Below are 18,192 nucleotides of genomic sequence, written 5' to 3'. Positions count from 1 at the left end.
AAAGGCCCTCTCCCGCGCCAACAGAGGGGCTGCCGATCCCGCCACCCCTGTCCGCTCCTGCAACCATCCCTCCCCCTGCTTCGCCCCCAGTGCCTCTATTACCACCGCCTCCCTGGCCTTCCCCACCGGAGCCGGTGTGTGATCACCCTCCCCCTGTGGGGCCCCATGCCACGTCTGCTCAGGGGCTTTCACTGGTGCAACAAATGGTTCACGCAGCGAAGACTCGCTCAGATATTACAGCAGAGGAGCTGGCTGATCTGGTCTCAGTTTTTCCGGTGACCTGTCAGGATGATGGCCAGGGCAACCAGGTTGCAAACTGGGTCAGTTTGCCCTACTCGGTGATCAGAGACGTAAAGAAAGCGATTCGTGAGTTCGGCCTCACTAGCACGTATGTAAGTGGTCTCATTGAAGGGCTAGGTACTGGGTACACCCTGATCCCTGAAGACTGGAAGGCGCTGTTGCGCATGATGCTGACACCTAGTCAGTATGTTATTTGGCTTAGTGAGTATCGGCAGATGGCGGAACGCCAAGCCCAGGTATATAGGGAGCAAGGTGTCATTTATGAGCAGTTGGCAGGGGAGGGCCAGTTTGCTACTGTTCAGATGCAGTCTCAACTCCCTCAGGCCGTCTTCCCCATTATTTCCACCTGCGCCCAGCATGCTTTCCGGAAGGTCCCGGATTCAGGCAAGTCTACCAAAAGCTTTGCCAGTATCCGTCAGGGTGCATCAGAGTCCTTTATGGATTTTACCAACAGATTGCAGGAGGCTATCCTCCGACAGGTGGATAACCCTGCGGCAGCTCAGGAGATCTTGTTAAAAATGGCGGTTGAAAATGCGAACGAGGATTGCCGCCATGCTCTCCAGGCAGCACAAGCCTCTGGAATTCTAGAGCTGTCAGACATGCTGCAGGCGTGCCAAAACATCGGCACCCAAGCCCATAAGGCTGGAGTTCTGGCCGCCGCCCTGCGGAAAAGCGGGAAAGAGGGGAAGTGTTCTTACCGCTGTGGTAAGGAGGGTCACTTTCAGCGGGAGTGCCGCTCATCGATGGCGCCCACCCGCCCCTCAAAGAAGTGCCCCAAGTGTCGGAAGGGCTATCACTGGGCTAATCAGTGTCGCAGCGGGTCGGGAAACCGAACGATGGGTCTCCCCCGAACCCAGGGCCAAACGGGGGTATTTCCCACTCAGACAACTGTTCGTCTGCTTTAAAACCCATAGACTCCATGAAGGCGGCGACTGCCGGAAGTGCAGGGCTTGATGTGATTATGCAGGAGGACGCTGATTTTCAGTTGCCGGGGGAGGTTTGCGCCATACCTACCCAGGTGATGGGACCTCTCCCTGCCGGATTTGTGGGTCTGGTTCTCCCTCGCTCACACGCTGGGAAACAGGGTTTTTTTGTCATCCCAGGGGTCATTGACGCCGATTACACCGGTGTTATTAAGGTTCAGGTATGGACCCATCTTCCACAGTCGCTCCCACTTGGACGGTCAATTGCGCAATTGATTTTAGTCCCCTATCAGGTGCCAGCTGCAGAGGATCGAGCCCGGGGCGGAGGCGGCTTTGGATCGACGCTGGCTCAGTCGCCATCTCACAACACGTCCTCTCCACTTGTTGCTCTAACAATGTCGGTCCGCCCCTCGAAACCTCAGTTAACACTTCTCTTAAATAATGTTCCTTTTACAGGGCTGGTGGACACTGGAGCTGACGTTACAGTGATTTGTGATCCGGAGTGGCTGGTCGGTTGGCCAACAGTTCCTTCTAAAGAGTTGTGGGAGATCAGGGGTAGCAAACCCGGGCGCCAAAGTTTGTCTTGGGTCACGGTCTCTAAACCAGAAGGCTGTGCCCTTGCTACAATCCGCACTTTTGTACTCCCTGTCCACCTCAATATTTGGGGCCGTGACTTACTTGCAAAGCTGGACACCACCCTCGATATTAATATATAATGGCCCGAAATCCTCCCTCACCCACCTTGCCATCCGCATTACCATTGGTATGGCAATCCTTAGAGCTTGTCTGGATTGACCAGTGGCCCCTCCCCCTAGAAAAGCTGAAAGCGCTTCATTCACTTGCACAACAATATTTGCATGCACAGCGCTTGGAGAGCTTTACTAGTCCTTGGAACTAGCTGCTGTTATTTTGGCCTTTCAACTTTTTGCTGATTGTCCCTTTAATTTGATCATGGACACGCATTATGTTTATCAGGTAATTGATCATTTACCCCTTACCCTTATTACCCCTCAGGTCGATGCGGACCTTCTTCGCCTGTTTTTGTCTTTACAGTATCTCATCACCACTCGTAATTTCCCTTATTTTGTTGCTCATATTCGCAGTTATACCCCTCTGCCTGGGCTACTTACTGAAGGCAATGCGCGCGCTGATCGCGCGTTACGTGGTCAGGTAAATTCCCTTTTTTCTGACCCCATTGAAAGCCATTCCTTTTTTCATCAGTCTGCCTCTGTTTTGGCCCGACAGTTTCACATTCCTGCTGATCATGCACGTTCTATTGTTTGTTCCTGCCCCCACCGTGCCACTGCTGCCCCTATCTTTTCTTGTGCCATTAACCCCAGAGGTACCGCAGCGAATCAGCTGTGGCAAATGGATGTCACTCACATGCCACAGTTCCGCCCCTATTCGTTTTTACATGTTTCCATTGATACCTATTCAGGATTCCCCTGGGCGACCCCACAGCGTGGGGAAGCCACTCCCAAAGTTGTTCACCATTTGCTAGCCTGTTTTGCTGTTATGCGTCGCCCGAGCCAGATAAAAATAGATAATGCCCCAGCCTACTGCTCCACAGCCCTCTCCATCTTTTGTGCCCAATGGGATGTCTGTCTCAAACACGGGATCCCTTATAATTCCACAGGCCAAGCTATTGTTGAACGTGCAAATCGCACGCTAAAAACCTTGCTTGACAAACAATTAAAACAAGGGGAGCTGCGTCTCCGAACCTTAGGAGACATTCAGCAACAAATGCATATCCTTTTGTTTATTTTAAATAATTTAACGCTGAAAGCAGATCAGCAGACCCCCACAGATTGGCATTTTCATAAGTCCGAGGTACTGGAAAGACCGTGTGTCTATTACCGTTAGCTGCTCGATCTGCAATGGCTGGGCCCAGTGCCTTTAATTACTTGGGGTTGGGGATATGCTGCTGTGTCTCTCCCTGCAGGACCGTTGTGGGTTCCGGCCCGGTGTGTGCGACCGGCACTGAAACAGCATGGCGTGGCACCAGGGGCTGTCAAACCCCATACCGGAGTTTCAGCTGACCTTGGAGGAGAACGTGGTGCCTCCCGGGTCGACAACAGCAGGACGGAAACGGAGGAGGCGTAGCGTCCCAAGCCAGCCCGTGACATGGGGAGCAGTAAAAGCATTGGTCGCCGCGGCTCAACGAAGACTGGCAGCAAACCAACAGCCAGAGACTCCTGAGACTTTGTTTGCGGCAATTCTCACCCAAATTACTGCTAATTCTGTATTGACTGTATGCCTTTTGTGCCTGCTATTTCCTGTAGGGGTTGGCTCGGGAGCGCTTTCTCCGTTACGAGCCCAAATGACATATAACCTATGGGAAAGATTGGCTTCAATAGCAATGTTACCCACTTTTGTTTATCTGATTTTGTAGCAGCTGAAGAATTGTTAGGTACGTGCCTTATTCCAGTATGTCATCACCCTGAGGAAATTGGGAATGAGATGATGCTCGCTGCTTACGCGAACCTCTCTTCCCAGTACTCTAGCATGGCTAATTGGGGCCCGGCCAATTACATTTTACCTTCTTAAGCTTATTTTTTGCTGTTGCTGTGTGCAATGTATTTCCTTTTTGTTAAGGCTTTGTCGAGAACCGCCCTGGCAGGCTCTACGAGTTATGACCTTGTCTATCTGGGAGTTAATTGGCTTGCAAAAGCAAATTGATGGCTACCATGAGATGGCCGAGCACAAATAAACAAAAAAGGAGGGGATGTAGGATTCATACAAGGTTTATGCGCTTGGCAACATTCCGGGCACACCCGGAGTGTTGTGCTGGACCTGTGCACACACAGCTCCTTTCAAGGGCATCAACCTTGGAATCTCGCCCAGATGACATGAACCGTGGGAAGCCTCCCAGGACTGGGCTCAAGGCCCGAGAGCAAGGAATGCGGTAGATAGAAACTGGTAAATAAGAATGTTAAACAAAGCCAGTGTATTCCTTTTATCTGTTGGAGAATGTAATGCGCGGGGGGAGAGAAAGAATAAAGGGGAAAGTGGAAAGCTGACAGGCAGAAGCCTGTTAGCAGACCAGCTTGCATGCTTGCTTAAAGCTCTGTGCTGTCTTGTCATTGAACCGCCACACCTGCTGATAAAATTGCAGCCGCTCCGGGCCTGATGTTGGGGCATAGACGTTAACGAGGTTAACCACAAGCCTCTCTATACGGACCCAGAGATGCAGCAGGCTACCCGGCACGGCGTCGGCGACCCCTAGCACCTCAGGCCGTAGGTTGGGGGAGAACAGGGTCGCCACTCCAGCCTGCCGAATCGTGGAATGGCTAAAGTAGACCCTGTCCCCCCACTCCAGCCGCCAACTGTCTTCTGCGGTCGGATCTGTATGGGTCTCCTGCAGGAAAATCACAGAGTACCCTCCCTCCCGAAGGAAGGAGAGCACCTGGGACCTGCAGAGAGCCATCCTACAATACCGGGTGTTCAACGTTGCGATGGTGAGAGGTGTCATGGGGGGGACCGGGGGAGATCCTCACTGGCAGGGACGCTCGCATTCCCCAGCGGGCCACGCAACAGTCCTTGACCCATCCCATAGGTGAGTAATTGGTCACGGAAGACGCGGACCCACCAGTAGGCCACGGCATCCTGCTTCCCTGTCCCTTTACCTTCCCCCATGAGGGCCCTTGTGGCCCAGAGGATTTGAAAAAAATCCCCCCCATCGCTGGAGAGCAAGCTGTACCTTGTTGTGGGAGCCAAGGACATCCTCTAAAAACTTCCACAGCTCTCCTCGCAGCTCATGGGGGGGTGTGGTTACGGTTTCCCGGTTGTTCCCTGGCGGGGCCCTTGGTGCAGCCCCGTGGTCCACTAAAACGGACAAGCAGGGTATGGACCCCCAACGTGGTGCCTGATGGGCTGGAGCTTCTAGGTCCGCCTCAAGCTCTGGGGCGAGACGGGGCGGTGGAGGGAAGATAGCAGCTCCTAACGGGTCGGGGCAAGAGAACACAAAGGCCGCTCCCTGGGGATCATCAGTTGGGAAAGGGAAGGAGACAGCCCTGGTGGCAGCAATAACATTGCAGGAGGTAAATTGGATAGGGGTAGGAGCAGGGGCAGAGGTGAGGTTCTGGGTTTCAGGAGGCAAGCAGCTGGATGATGGCGCCTCCCGATCAGACTTGAGGGTTAAGGGGGTGGGGAGGGAGCTCTCAGTGATACCAGGCGTGGGCTCTATGGTGGATTTAGCGGCCACAGCATCAGGAGGTGAATTATCTTCTGTTGGGCCCCCACCCAGGAAGGAAATCGATTGCTCCGCACCAACGAGGGATGCCCCTGGCAACTCATGTCCCAGCCACGTGGCGCCGGCTGTCACCTGAGCAGGCTCGGTGATCGTCAGCAGGGTGCCATCAGTGGCCGGGTCGATGGAGGAGTCCAGGGGCTCCTCGGAGGTGGGAGGAGAAGCAGCAGTTAGGGGGAGGGAGCATGGGGAAAAGAGGGGTGGAGTGAGGTCGCCCAAATCGAGGTTTGCTGGCAAAAGGTCGTCCTCCCCCTGGGCAACTGGGGTCAGATCTAGGGCCTCGATCTCCTCGAACATGGAGGAGAGGACACTTTCCATTGCCCCGGGGTTCTCCCCACTGGCACCCGCCACAACGGTTGCCTCGGGGTTCACGGGCGCTTCGGGTAGTGTCAGGACAGAAGGGTCGACAGGTCTCCTCGAGGGTCCCCAAAAGGTCCCCTCGAGGGTCTCGGAAGGGAGGGTCTCCCGTGGAGGGGAGACGCTACCCTCCGGTGCTACCACGTCTTTCCCGGCTGACACCGGTGGATGGGACACACTCGTGGGCAAAGCGGAAGGTTCGGCATCGGTGACCCCCTTCCTGGTTTCCAGGGGGGCCTCCACCTCGGGTAGATGAGGCGGAGCTTGAGCCTTCTGCTTGCCTCGCTTCCCCTGGACTAGGGCCCAGCCCTCCATGGCATCATCTGGGGGCTGGTTAGCAGGGGTCATGTCAGGGGGTAAAGGCGATGGCTCAGGGACTTGGGGGGGGGAACGGTGGGGCAGCATAAGGGAGGGAGGATTCTCCCTGGGGCAGGCTCTCTCCCATGCCTGGTGGTATCTCTGCCACACCCTCCTCCATAGGCCCCGCAAGATTGTCAGCAGCGAGAGCGGGGCTCTCCCGCTCGTCTGGGCATTGTAGGGGAGGTGCCCCTTGGGCCTGAGCGGGAGAAGTGGTGGTCCGAAGAGGAGGGGGGGCGGGTTTGGGTATCGGGCAGCCAGGGGCGTCGGCAATGACGGGGCCGATGTCCTGCCGGGTCTCGGGGATCCCAGATGCCCCTCCTTGCCGGGCTAAGGGGCAGTCCCTCCAGACATGCCCTGACGCCCGGCAGAGGTAGCACCGGGCTTCCCCCATGGAGAAATACACCCAGTAATGGGCCCCCTGTGGGGAACTAGGAAGGACGCCTCGAGCGCCTCTCTGTCAAGCGCTGCCGATGGCAGTAGAAGCTGCACTTGCCGGTGGAAGGAAAAGATGTGACAGAGGGTGGCGTCCTTGCAGCCCAACGGGAGAGGGCTGATGACAGAAACAGGTTTCCCCAGGGTGGAAAGGGAGGGTAACAGGGCAGCATTGGGGAGAAAAGGAGGGACAGAGGTCAGGACCAGGCGGACGCCCAGGTCCTCTAGCGGCTCTAGGGGGACAAACACCCCCCACCACCGCCAGGCCCCTCTCCACTGCCTCCTGGGCGGCAGCCTCCGATGCTAAGAAGAAGATGACCTTCCCATACATTTTGGAGGCTGCCACAATGGCCGAGGGCCCCAGCACCCTCGCCAAAGCACGTAGGTCTCCACGTGGGGCAAGGCGGGCACCAGAAGGCATCGGACACCATGCTTCCTTGTCATGGTGGGGAAGGGGCCCCGGCCGCTGTTGATGGTGGTGGAGGCAGTAGGCGGGAGAGATGACAAGGCGGCAGATGGGGGGGCTGCCGCCGCCCGGGCATACATCCTGGGGGTGAGGGAGGGACACCCGCAGAGCTGGTGAAGGGGACAGCGGGGAGGGACGCCTTGGTCAGTGGCAGGGCCGCAGCAGTGGGGGTGGCCCCTGCCACGGAGAGCCTGGTGGTTTTAGCAGGGCCCTTCCCATTCTTCTTGCCCTGGCCTTTGCTGCCGGCTGGGGGGCTCTCCTAGAGTCGGGGGAGGCAGTGGGCATGGCAGCAGCGGAGGTCACCCCGGTGCCCTCCATTGCCGATGACCCAGCGGGGGCAGTGGCAGGTGGTTAACAGGAGTTGGGGTCAGGTAAAAAGGGACAGGCTGTGGGATGGGCAGTTCAGGGGCGGGGGGCACATGAACCACCATACGCTTGTCCAGAGAGTCCTGTTTGGTTGGCTGGTGCTTCTGGCCCACATGGTGGAATCAGGGCGAGCAGCTAAGTCCAGAGGCAGATGTTAAACAGCCAGCAATGACGGTGGAGGAGACAGTTGTGAAGATGGTAGTGTGGGGGTTGGGAGGACACAGATGAATCGGGGGGCAGCTCCGTGCCACACCCCCTGTGTCCCTACAAACACAGTCACGACACAGTCAAGGCCTCCCCCCACACGAGAGCACAGTTCGAAAGTTACTCAGTCTTGGGCCCCCTCCACGGCGATTTGTAAGTTCCTTGGGCGGTATTCCTCTGGTAGACGGCTGTTTCTCTGTCTGTTCTGGGTTTTCTTTTTTGCATTCCAGAACTGCTGGAGCAAGTGATAAGATTCCTCTCAACCGGAGACGGGTCCACAGACAAACAGCAAGCGGCTGGGTCTGGGTCCTTCCACTCCCTCCCTCCAGGGAAGCAGGCCGGCAGGCCCCCCCTCTCTCAGGGGGCGGGTTTCAGCTGGAGCAGCAGCAGCATCCGAGGGCGGGCTGGGGGGCTAACAGCGGCCGGCAGCTGGCCAGCACTCTAGCAACAGCGGAGAAAGAAAAAAAAAACAACAAAAGGAAAAGAAAGGGGGGAGAGCATCTGGCCCAGTCTGGGCGGGGGGGGAGCTGAAAGCAAGCGTAAAAAACAAGGAAAGCCCAGGCCAGGGGGCAGCAGCAGGAGAGCAGGCTAAGTAGGTCCCTTTTCCCTGGGTAAAGTAACAGGGAATGTTCCAGAACAATCAGGAACCTTCTGGAGCCCATTAAGACAGGCTGATTAGAACACCTGCAGCCAATCAAGAAGCTGCTAGAATCAATTAAGGCAGGCTAATCAGGGCACTTGGGTTTTAAATATGAGCTCACTTCAGTTTGTGGTATGCGTGTGAGGAGCTGGGAGCAAGAAGCATTAGGAGCTGGGAGTGAGAATGTGTACTGTTGGAGGACTAAGGTGTACGAATACTATAAGACACCAGGAGGAAGGTCCTCTGGTGAGGATAAAGATGGTGTTGGGAGGAGGCCATGGGGAAGTAGCCCAGGGAGTTGTAGCTGTCGTACAGCTGTTCCAGGCGGCACTCTAGACAGCTGCATTCCACAGGGCCCTGGGCTGGAACCCAGAGTAGAGGGCAGGCCCGGGTTCCCCCCAAATCCTCCCAACTCCTGGTCAGACACAGGAGGAGTCAACCTGGTCTGTGGGTTCAGAAAAACTGCCAAGCTGAGGGCTGCCGTGAAGCTCCAAGGCGAGCAAATCCGCCAATAAGCACCAGACCCACCAAGGTAGAGCAGGAACTTTGTCACAGTAGTCACAGCTCTCACTCAGATTTTTATAAACAGGCATAGTGCTGGGGAATGTTTTAAACATTTTATTGATGTATCGGTTATTCACTTAAGGTGGCTTCATTGTATTTTGACAATATTATTGCACTTGTGCAGCAAAAACAAGCTCAAGAACCCTTATGAAAACATGTGAAGGGAAATTATTGTGATTTGCTTTTATGCGCCAGCTGTCTTCTAATGAGATCATTTTCATTCTATTTCAAAATAAAGGGTAGGGGGCCTCATTTCTGGACTGGCGGCCCCAGTTCAGGAAATCGCTTAAGCACATGCTTAAGTCATGTACTCAAAGTTAAAAAACTTTCCTAAACAGGGATGGATTTAAGCATATACTTAAGTGTTTCCTGAATCAGGCCCTGGCTAAATTAACATGAGCCTCACAATAAACTCAGCAATCCAGTGTGCAATACGGGGCTCCTATTCCACTCAGAGGTAGCCTCATTAATGTTGATGATGAAGTAGTGGGGAGAGGAGTGAATGTACCACTATAATGTATCCAAAACCCTAGCTGTTGTAATAACACTGTGAATGTTCCTGCTTCTTAAAGGGTGGCAAGCCTTCTCAGTCTTAATTACAAAACAAAAAAAAAATATGATCCTCTTACTGTATATCTTTATTTACCCTCTCATCTGCTGTAGCATTTTAATATCCACATTTCAGTTAGAAGACAGATGCCTCGTTTTCAGCACTCTGTTGTTATGGCTTAATACTCTACGTAAGATTTGGGGGGGAGCCACATTGAGCACAACTTTTGAGCAAATGGGCTTGAATATTCATTAAACAACATTTAAATTAAACACCCAAACTCTAAAAGCAGCAACATATGGCCTGTTTTATTTTACATCAACTGAATGGGAGGTTGTGCCATTAGTTTCTGCAGACATAATGTTTGTTACAAATGAAGTATGTTTTCCTTTAGGGACTGCAGCACTACTTCTGTATCAGTGCTGTGTGGTGAGCCCCCAAAGGACTGGGTATATTTCACGTGTGAAGTGCTCTTGACAACCCTCTTCAAAATGTAAACAAAATTCCCATAAATCTTCAATTGGGAGGGGAGGCTGGGGCAAATTAAATACTTTAATAAGGAATAAACAAGGAAGACAGCTTTCACTTTTCAGGATTTTATTGTGGTTTATAGAATCTATTCACTCTACTGTCCTTTGTGATTAGAGCTTTTTTGCATCACTAGCCGTGTGCCATGTGGCTCTACAGTCCTCTGCTGGTTAAACAGCTGCTTTGCACCAGCTCTCAGAAAATCCATCTGGTTTCTTTTGAGCATCTTCCCCAAAAAGCAGGAAGGGAACTGCTTGCTCCTGAAGTTGTCATAGATTGTAAATGGCTGTACAAGACATGTTCACTGCTCAGCAAGCTCTGGGGAAAGTATTTTATAGAGTCTGCTGTGTTTCAGTTCCTAGGACAGTTGCTTAGGAGGTCAAACAAAAAAGGAAAGAGGGTGCTGAGATAGATCCGTCTGAGAGTTGAAAGTCAGAAGGGGAAACATCACTCATCTGAGATTTTTTGGGCTCTGTTCTCTCCCTGCAGTGCTCACATAACTCTAAAGGCAGCTAGCACTCCATATTAATTGAAGAAAAGACCTCAGAGAGACTGGGTGTTGATTAGGTAGGTGCCTTCAGGACCATGCTCCTGTTGTTCTTATATACAAGCACATGCCACAGAATTTACATTAGCAAACACATGTTGTTTGTTTACATTTTTTTTAAGTTAAGAAACCCAGCGGTATTTATTCTGTATCTTTAATAAAGAGAGAGAGAGTTAATGTGGGGTTGGTGAAATGTGGCAGCTAGACACATGCTGTTTGTTCACTTTTTGTGTTTCTCTCTGGTTGAACAATGGAATTTCACTAATCAGTTTCCCTTTTGTTTGTAGTCAGTGTATTTTCCAACTTCTCATGCACTAATATGCTGCTTCAGTGGCTTGGGATACAAACAGGAGAGAGGAATGTTCAATGCCAGACATACTTCCTTTTTCAAAGAATTCATGTGAACATTTCTGTACACTTTCAGATTTTGTAAAATCTGGCTTTTACAAGACACTGAAATTGAGCCTAAATCAAACTGACCATCTCTCTTTAGTATTTAGTTAGAGGGAAATGGTCAGCTTGAAACCTAATCAACTCAAAAAAACCCAACAGAAAAACAGAAGGAGTTTGAACTACTGCATCTGCCTGAGTCACTGGCCAATTTTTTTTCTTTGTTCGTTTTCTTTTATAATAATGACACTTTCCTACTCTTTTAAAATGCTTTTCTCTCCCTTTTGTTGAAAGATCCACACAAACTACCAGGGAAACAATGAAACTGACAGAAAGTGCTGTCCAATTCACAAAATGAATACTTTTTTCTTTTATTTGTAACAATATTAGATAAATTTTCAGTGTGATTTTTCAGTTGTCTGTGTCCCTTTAAACTAGTGAGTAAATGTTAGAGCAGGAAAGTAGCTGAGCTAGTCTTTTACCTACCTACAGTCAGGACTGTTGTAGAAAAGGTACATTACCAGTGATTAAAAACCTGTTATCAGATCAATGCACATGATGCCTATGTCAACAACCAGGCAAGCAAAATATTGACAGAAAATTATGTCAGGGCAGTACAATCAGATCATCATGAAACCAAACGAAGTATGGTTCTTGAAACTGGGGTCAGTTTAAATTCTGGCCTCCTTAGATAGCATTTTAACCAAAAAAACACAAGTATAAAACACCTTCCTCTGCCCACAGTCAAGGAATGGATTTGTACATTTTGCCTCGGATGTGCCTTGTACATTTTGTTTTCTCTCAACAACTGTAGACGTTCTTACAGAGATATGAGAAATGTACTTCTGCCTAAGCTTGCTACTTGACCCTGTTTATGATTTCTATATATATGAATAGCAATATCTGCAAAGGAAGATGGTTCTTTCTTCTTATTATAGTACTTGTTGCCAATGGCCAACTCCTGGAAAAAACACAATTATCTTCTAGGGCTCAGAATGCCTTTTAGCCACTTGTGCAGCTGTTTCATTAGCCACAGCTCTTCTGGAGAGTGAACGCTAAAATAGAAAGGGAACTTACTGAATTCTAAATGAGGGTAAAATTTCACAGGGAATATGAATTTGAAGCTTTATTTTTAAAAGACAACTTTGGAGTTCACACACTGGGTGGGACTCACCAAGCGTTACCAATGCAAGACTGTGCTCCCAGTTAAGCCCTTAACGCAAGCCCAAAAGCTTTTGTGTACTAGGATATGCCCTGTCCTAGCATCAGTCAAAGCCTACTTAAAACTGACCATAGCCACAGCACCTAATTTGCATTTTTAGTTGGGCAGAATTTCACACTATAGGTAAAACAATGATTGGGACCACAGTGCAAAGTTCACATGCGGGACTGAAGTTCATGAAAATGTAGAAGGAAGATGGGTTGTCAATATCTGGAGTTTTTCCCTCAACAAAATATCCATCCTCAAGATAAGGACATTAAGCTGCGACTTGGATCTCATCACACAAACTTCAGGGTTGTTCAGATTTGGAGTTTTAGATCAGCTTCTTCTCAAATATCAATCCTCCATATACAGCCGCCCTGGTGCAAAGTTCTTTATCCCACCCTTTTTTCCAGGAGCCGCTGGTTATATTAAGAAGAATGCTGTACACTACCCTATCAGGCTACTTAGAGAAGTGACGGATTTTTTTCTGCTCACTGTTTGCTCTGAAGTAGATCTGAGTGTGTTGTATGTATATTAATAGAATACTACAAATTAGAAATAGAAGGGATATGTCACATCACATTATCCCTCTCCCAACCATACAGGATTGCCCCCCAAAGCATATTTCCTGCTGTTCCTGGGTCTGAAATGATGGTGAAAGGTTAATGAAGATCTTACCTAAACTGGGACTGTTGATCAGCTGGTAGTTTAATTTAGAGGTCTCTACCCCGTAAATCTCTCATTGGTTTTAATTTGGCCTCCATGAAGGTTATAAGAAAGATACTCATGGTTGAAGATGGCCTATTAAGGAAATCCCCTATCTTTAAAAAATACTAGGTAGATTATATTGAAGCCAGGGCAAGAGAGAGTCCAAAAGCAGGTAGCTATTGCTAAAACTGTGGCTTCTACAGGGGACAGGACACATTAAGATCAGCTGGAGCCACACAAAGGTGTCTTCAGTACACAGCAGGGATGGCATAAAGATTCCTCTCTCCATCTATGCCTTCTATATAATTGTTTTACCTCCCATAGGAAAAGGAGTTATCTTAGAGTATCATCACAGCACAAAGTGTGTGTGCGCATGTGCGTTAAATTTCAAGTTACAGAACAGCTGCTACTCCTAGCTAAGATTGTGATGCAGGAAGGAAAAATGTTGCCAGCATAAAATATCACATTTTTTAAAAACTGGGAGAGCGCTGCTTATTTCTGAAGAATTTAGAAGCAAGGTTTTCAGTTAACAAATCAGTTGCCTGCCATATTCCACCATGGGTGGCAGAGAACATCCCCACAGACCACATATTTTCAACTCAAAAAAGACCCTAAAGAATTGAAGATAAACTCAAGTAACAGTCTGATGCGTCATCAGTCTGATATGGTAAGTTCATTTCAAACTACCTGTACTTCAAAATGACCTGCTATATTCTCCCTAAAGGTGAGCCCATGGGAAATGCTTAGTGTCCCAAACCGATGGATAATTTTCAAATAATGATTATAAACGAAACCTTTAGATGGAAAAAATCTATTTCTCCCTTAATTCACTGGCCAGCTCATCTCTGTAGTGACAACTCAGAATATGTCACACTGGCACATCACAGATACATACCACAAGGTATGCTGGAGGAATGGTGCTGGGCTATAGATAGAGCCTTACCAAATTCATGGTTGTGAAAAAAAATGCATCACAGACCATGAAATCTCATCTCCCCTGTGAAATCTGCTCGTGTACTTTTACCCTTAACTACACAGATTTCACAGGGGAGACCAACATTTCTCAAATTGGGGGTCCAGACCCAAAAAGGTGTTGTGGGGGGGTCACAAGGTTATGAGGGGTCACAGTATTGCCACCCTTATTCCTGCTGTGCTCCCTTCAGAGCTGGTGGCCAGAGTGGCAGTTGCTGGCTAAGGGCCCAGCTCTGAAGGGAGCAGTGCAGAAATAAAGGTGGCAATACTGCACCTCCCCCCAGCTTCCTTTTGCGTCAGGACCCCTACAGTTACGACACAGTGAAATTTCAGGTTTAAATATCTGAAATCATGAAATTTATTATTTTTTAAAGCCTAAGACCATGAAATTGACCAAAATGGACTGTGAACTTGGTAGGGCCCTAGCTTGTGGTAGACAAAGAAATGGCAATGTTTATATACGGTTATATATATATATATATATATACACACATATATACATACATACACACACACACACACAGAGCCCTGCTTTGAAATTTTATTTTTCATAAAAATGATTTCATAAAAAATCCTGGAATTTAACAACAAAAAATTACCAAATTGCTCTTTCAGTGAGAGATGCCATCCTAAAACTCTGGATTTAATCCTGCTGTGAACTATAGATGTATTCCTTCTGCAACTTCTGTTCTTCTAGAAAAGTCACAGGAGAATTTTTGCCACGATGACAGCTACACTACTGCAAAAGGGTTTTGTTTTTTTGTTAGTAATTGTACAATCACCTTTATCAAAAAGCTTTTTTTTTTTTTTCTTACAGCTAAAGTAAGGAGACAAAGGAGGAGTCAGAACAGGATAAGCAATATAGATTTACATCCATGCTCTAGTGGTGTCTAACTATTTGGACTGCTTAGTACATTTCATTTTTTATATACTTCTCTTGAAACACGGTTAAGGCTGATTGCTGATTTATTACCCCTCACCCACAACTACTGCCTTCTCCTTTACTTCTATAAAGCTTCTATGAAGAGTTTGCACTCTTCTGTTCAGCAGATGTAGCTTCTCTTAGGTTTTTGTTTTAAGGAAACCTTTCAGGTATTTGTATTGCTGTGTTCACCCTACCTTCTCGTGATGGTTCTAATGTATTTGATAGAAGGCTCCTCTTTGCTTCATAGTGATAAACAAGAGGCCAGGGGAGGAGGCTTAGGAAGGGAGCCTTACAGCTTTTACAATACATAATATAATATCCAATCCAAGCCCAATGAAGTTAATGGGTGTAATTCCATGACTGGAACAAGCTTTGGGTAAGGCTCCTTTACATTCCTTTGCTCTCCGATATTTCATCTTACAAAATTCACTAGGGCTAGGAAATTAATTAAATGTGTATGCAATACCATTCCCACAGCAAATCCCACACCTTTTATGGCACAGAGGTAGCTCCCACATCCACATGGATCCATGTTTCCTTCATTGCTACTCATGAAACTTTCCTCTCCCTCATATCCTGCTCATTCCTCTTTCCTTAAGAGGTTCTCTCACAGAAGTTTGCAACGGCTTGAGGTAGGGCACTCTTAATACTCACACAGGAGGTCTCCTACAAGGGGATACAGCTTAACAGGTGAGATGCATCCATCATTCAATAGTTCATTCTTAGACAAGCAGTGAAATAGAAAAAAAGGCATCCAGACTGATTGATTAAAGGCAACGCCCACTAACTTCAATTACATAGATTTTTTTCATATTATCTTAATGGCTTTATTTCTTATTAACAGCATTTATATTAGTGTGTGATATTATAAATGAGACTAAAGCAAACATTTTTTTTAAACAACCCTTTTCTGTGTACCTACCTAGGCAGGGGTGCCCAAGTAAAAATGGCATCTTACTTTGATGTGCACTCAGTTTTTAAAAAAAAAAAAAAAAAAAGTCTTCCCTGCTTTCCACTCACCTTAGCCTGATAGGTAGGGTGACCAGACATCAAATGTGAAAAATCAGGATTTTGGGGAGGAGGGGAGAAAGAAGAAATAGGAGCCTATATAAGACTGACCCAAAAATCAGGCCTGTCCCTATAAAATCAGGACATCTGGTCACCCTACCTGTAGAGAGGGTCACTCACTCTCTCTCTGCTGCAGACACCATTGCATCAGCATAGTTTAGTATCAGTTATCCCTGCTGGCAAGGGCTTTTTAACAGGTGGTAGCAAAGAGAATAAAAGAGAATGATAAATACAACTAATTTATACTACAGAAGCATTACTACTTATTTCCAATGAGGCTGATAAGCACAAGGCCCAGCTCCACAGAAGTGTTTGGGCACCCAGCTTTGCCTGAAATCCAAGGAAATTAAGAACTCCGATCAACTGGGAACCTGAGCCTAAAAATCTGACAAGGACCCCAACATTAATTTACAGAACTGGTAGTTAAAAAAAAAAAGCTTTACATGTAAACTGAGTACATTTGACAGGGAAGTCACTGAGACACTGAATAGGAAACCACACAGTGCTACTTTTATGTATTAGGCAGTGTTCAGTTAAGACGGTTTAGAGAAATCTTCAGAAGTTAACAAACAGGAGGATGCTGCTATCCTCTGGTCACCCAGCACCCGGGGATATAGCATTGTGTTTGAATTCTAATATTCTAGGTAGTAGACAGCAAGATTTTAACACTGTAAGGCCAGGGCCTTCACCTCCATTTGGACAGCGTACTGCGCACACGCTCAGCACTCAAATGAAGTCTGAAAGTCTGTACCTAAGTATCTTAACTCCTGCTGTAGGCAAGCACTATTTCCAAATAGCAATTCACAATTAACTCCATGCAAGAAGAATGAGGGCCTTATTCCAGTGACAAGCATCCACCCCTGGAGTTAATCAAGTTATTCTAGAATGCAGGTACAGGGGGAGTCAATCTCCCCCCAGAAAGCCCCACCTCCTGTCACCTTCAATTTAAACCAGACAAATTGTCCTCCAAATTTGAGGTCAGCTGACAAATACAGGAGATCACGGTGCAGCCTCGGACATCATTACCTCGAAAACACTTCGAATTGCATCTGGAAACAAGCCCTTAGAAATGAATCTGGATCCAAACTTTAAAGATATTGGGACCTAGAATCTTAGGTCACAGCACTGGAAACTGAGGGAGAGCAGCTCTATTTGCATTTATAGCTAAACTTCCCCAGTAGTCACAGTAGTGGGTATGGCTTTTTAAAATGGGACTACTGCTCCTTTGCACTCTACAAGTGAAAAACTGACATTTATAAGGTACTTTATAAAGAAAAGCCCATATAAGCCCTATTTTATAATTGGGGAAACTGAGGCACAAAGGGTCCCTGTGACTTCAGCAAAATAGTGCCCAAAAAAACCAACCCACCCCATAGCCACTAACTGAAGCTGCCCACCTCCTGTTGATACATAAACTAGTTTAGTGACATTCCTTCACCCTCATCCAAAATCTACACAGCAGCAGTCAGTGCAGATTGCATCAAGCATACAGAGGTTTTTCAAATAATTATAGGTGGGATATTTATCAATGTTTCTGAAGAATGACAAGTTTTTCGGAGGAGGGGAAGAAGACAGGGAACCAAATGAATCATAACCCTCACATTCAAAGGTTTTAAGCAATAGTGGACCCTTTTAAAAAAAAGCCAGCTACAATATTTTAATAAACCACACTAAAGACTATTAGCAGCACTAACAGAACAGAAAGCAGTGTTTTCAATATGTAAAGTCATCAGCTTTTCCATTTGAAAGCACTGGCAAGAGATTTTAAAGACAACTATTTAATATTAGGCTTGACTTACACTTATAGTGAATGGAACATGGGTTTAAAATTTCATCTCTAGCCTTTCAAAGAATAAAGCTTTTTTTGTCTTGCTCTGAATGAAGCGCATGGGCTGGAGCTATTGCAGAAAAGCATGAAGTCCTGTTTAAGAGACATGGCCACATTGAGACAGCAATCCCAGTCAGTGTGGAGAAAGTGATGCATACTACCAGCAGCAGCTTTAAGTGTTTCATGACCAGTTCTCAGAAATGAATAGATTTAGCTCTTTTAAGAACAGCCAGAGAGGAGTTACCCTGGATTAAATAAATGGTGCCAGCTAGTGTAGCAATGTATTCTGTATTACCAGGTCAAGACGCATTTTTAAACAGAAGAGTATTTTTCATCATTACCAAAATATACTGAAAACAAGACTTCATTTTTCTGGGGAAACCCAAAGCTTCTAAACTTCACTGCATGGAACTTGCTGTACTCAATAAAATCCACCCACCTTTGGAGCATGAGAAGGTAGTGACAGCGCACCCCAAGCCTTCAGAGGAATGCTAGCTGGATGAATACATCTCACTGTATCTACAGACAGAATTCAGGCTAGCAGAAGAGAAATTTTGCTAACATGCAGCTACTTTGGGGAGACTACTCCCATTCTTCATCCTCAGCCGATG

Source organism: Eretmochelys imbricata, chromosome 7 (genome assembly GCF_965152235.1).
Source record: "Eretmochelys imbricata isolate rEreImb1 chromosome 7, rEreImb1.hap1, whole genome shotgun sequence".
Classification (NCBI taxonomy): Eukaryota; Metazoa; Chordata; order Testudines; family Cheloniidae; genus Eretmochelys; species Eretmochelys imbricata.
Note: the sequence above shows the minus strand (reverse complement) of the source record.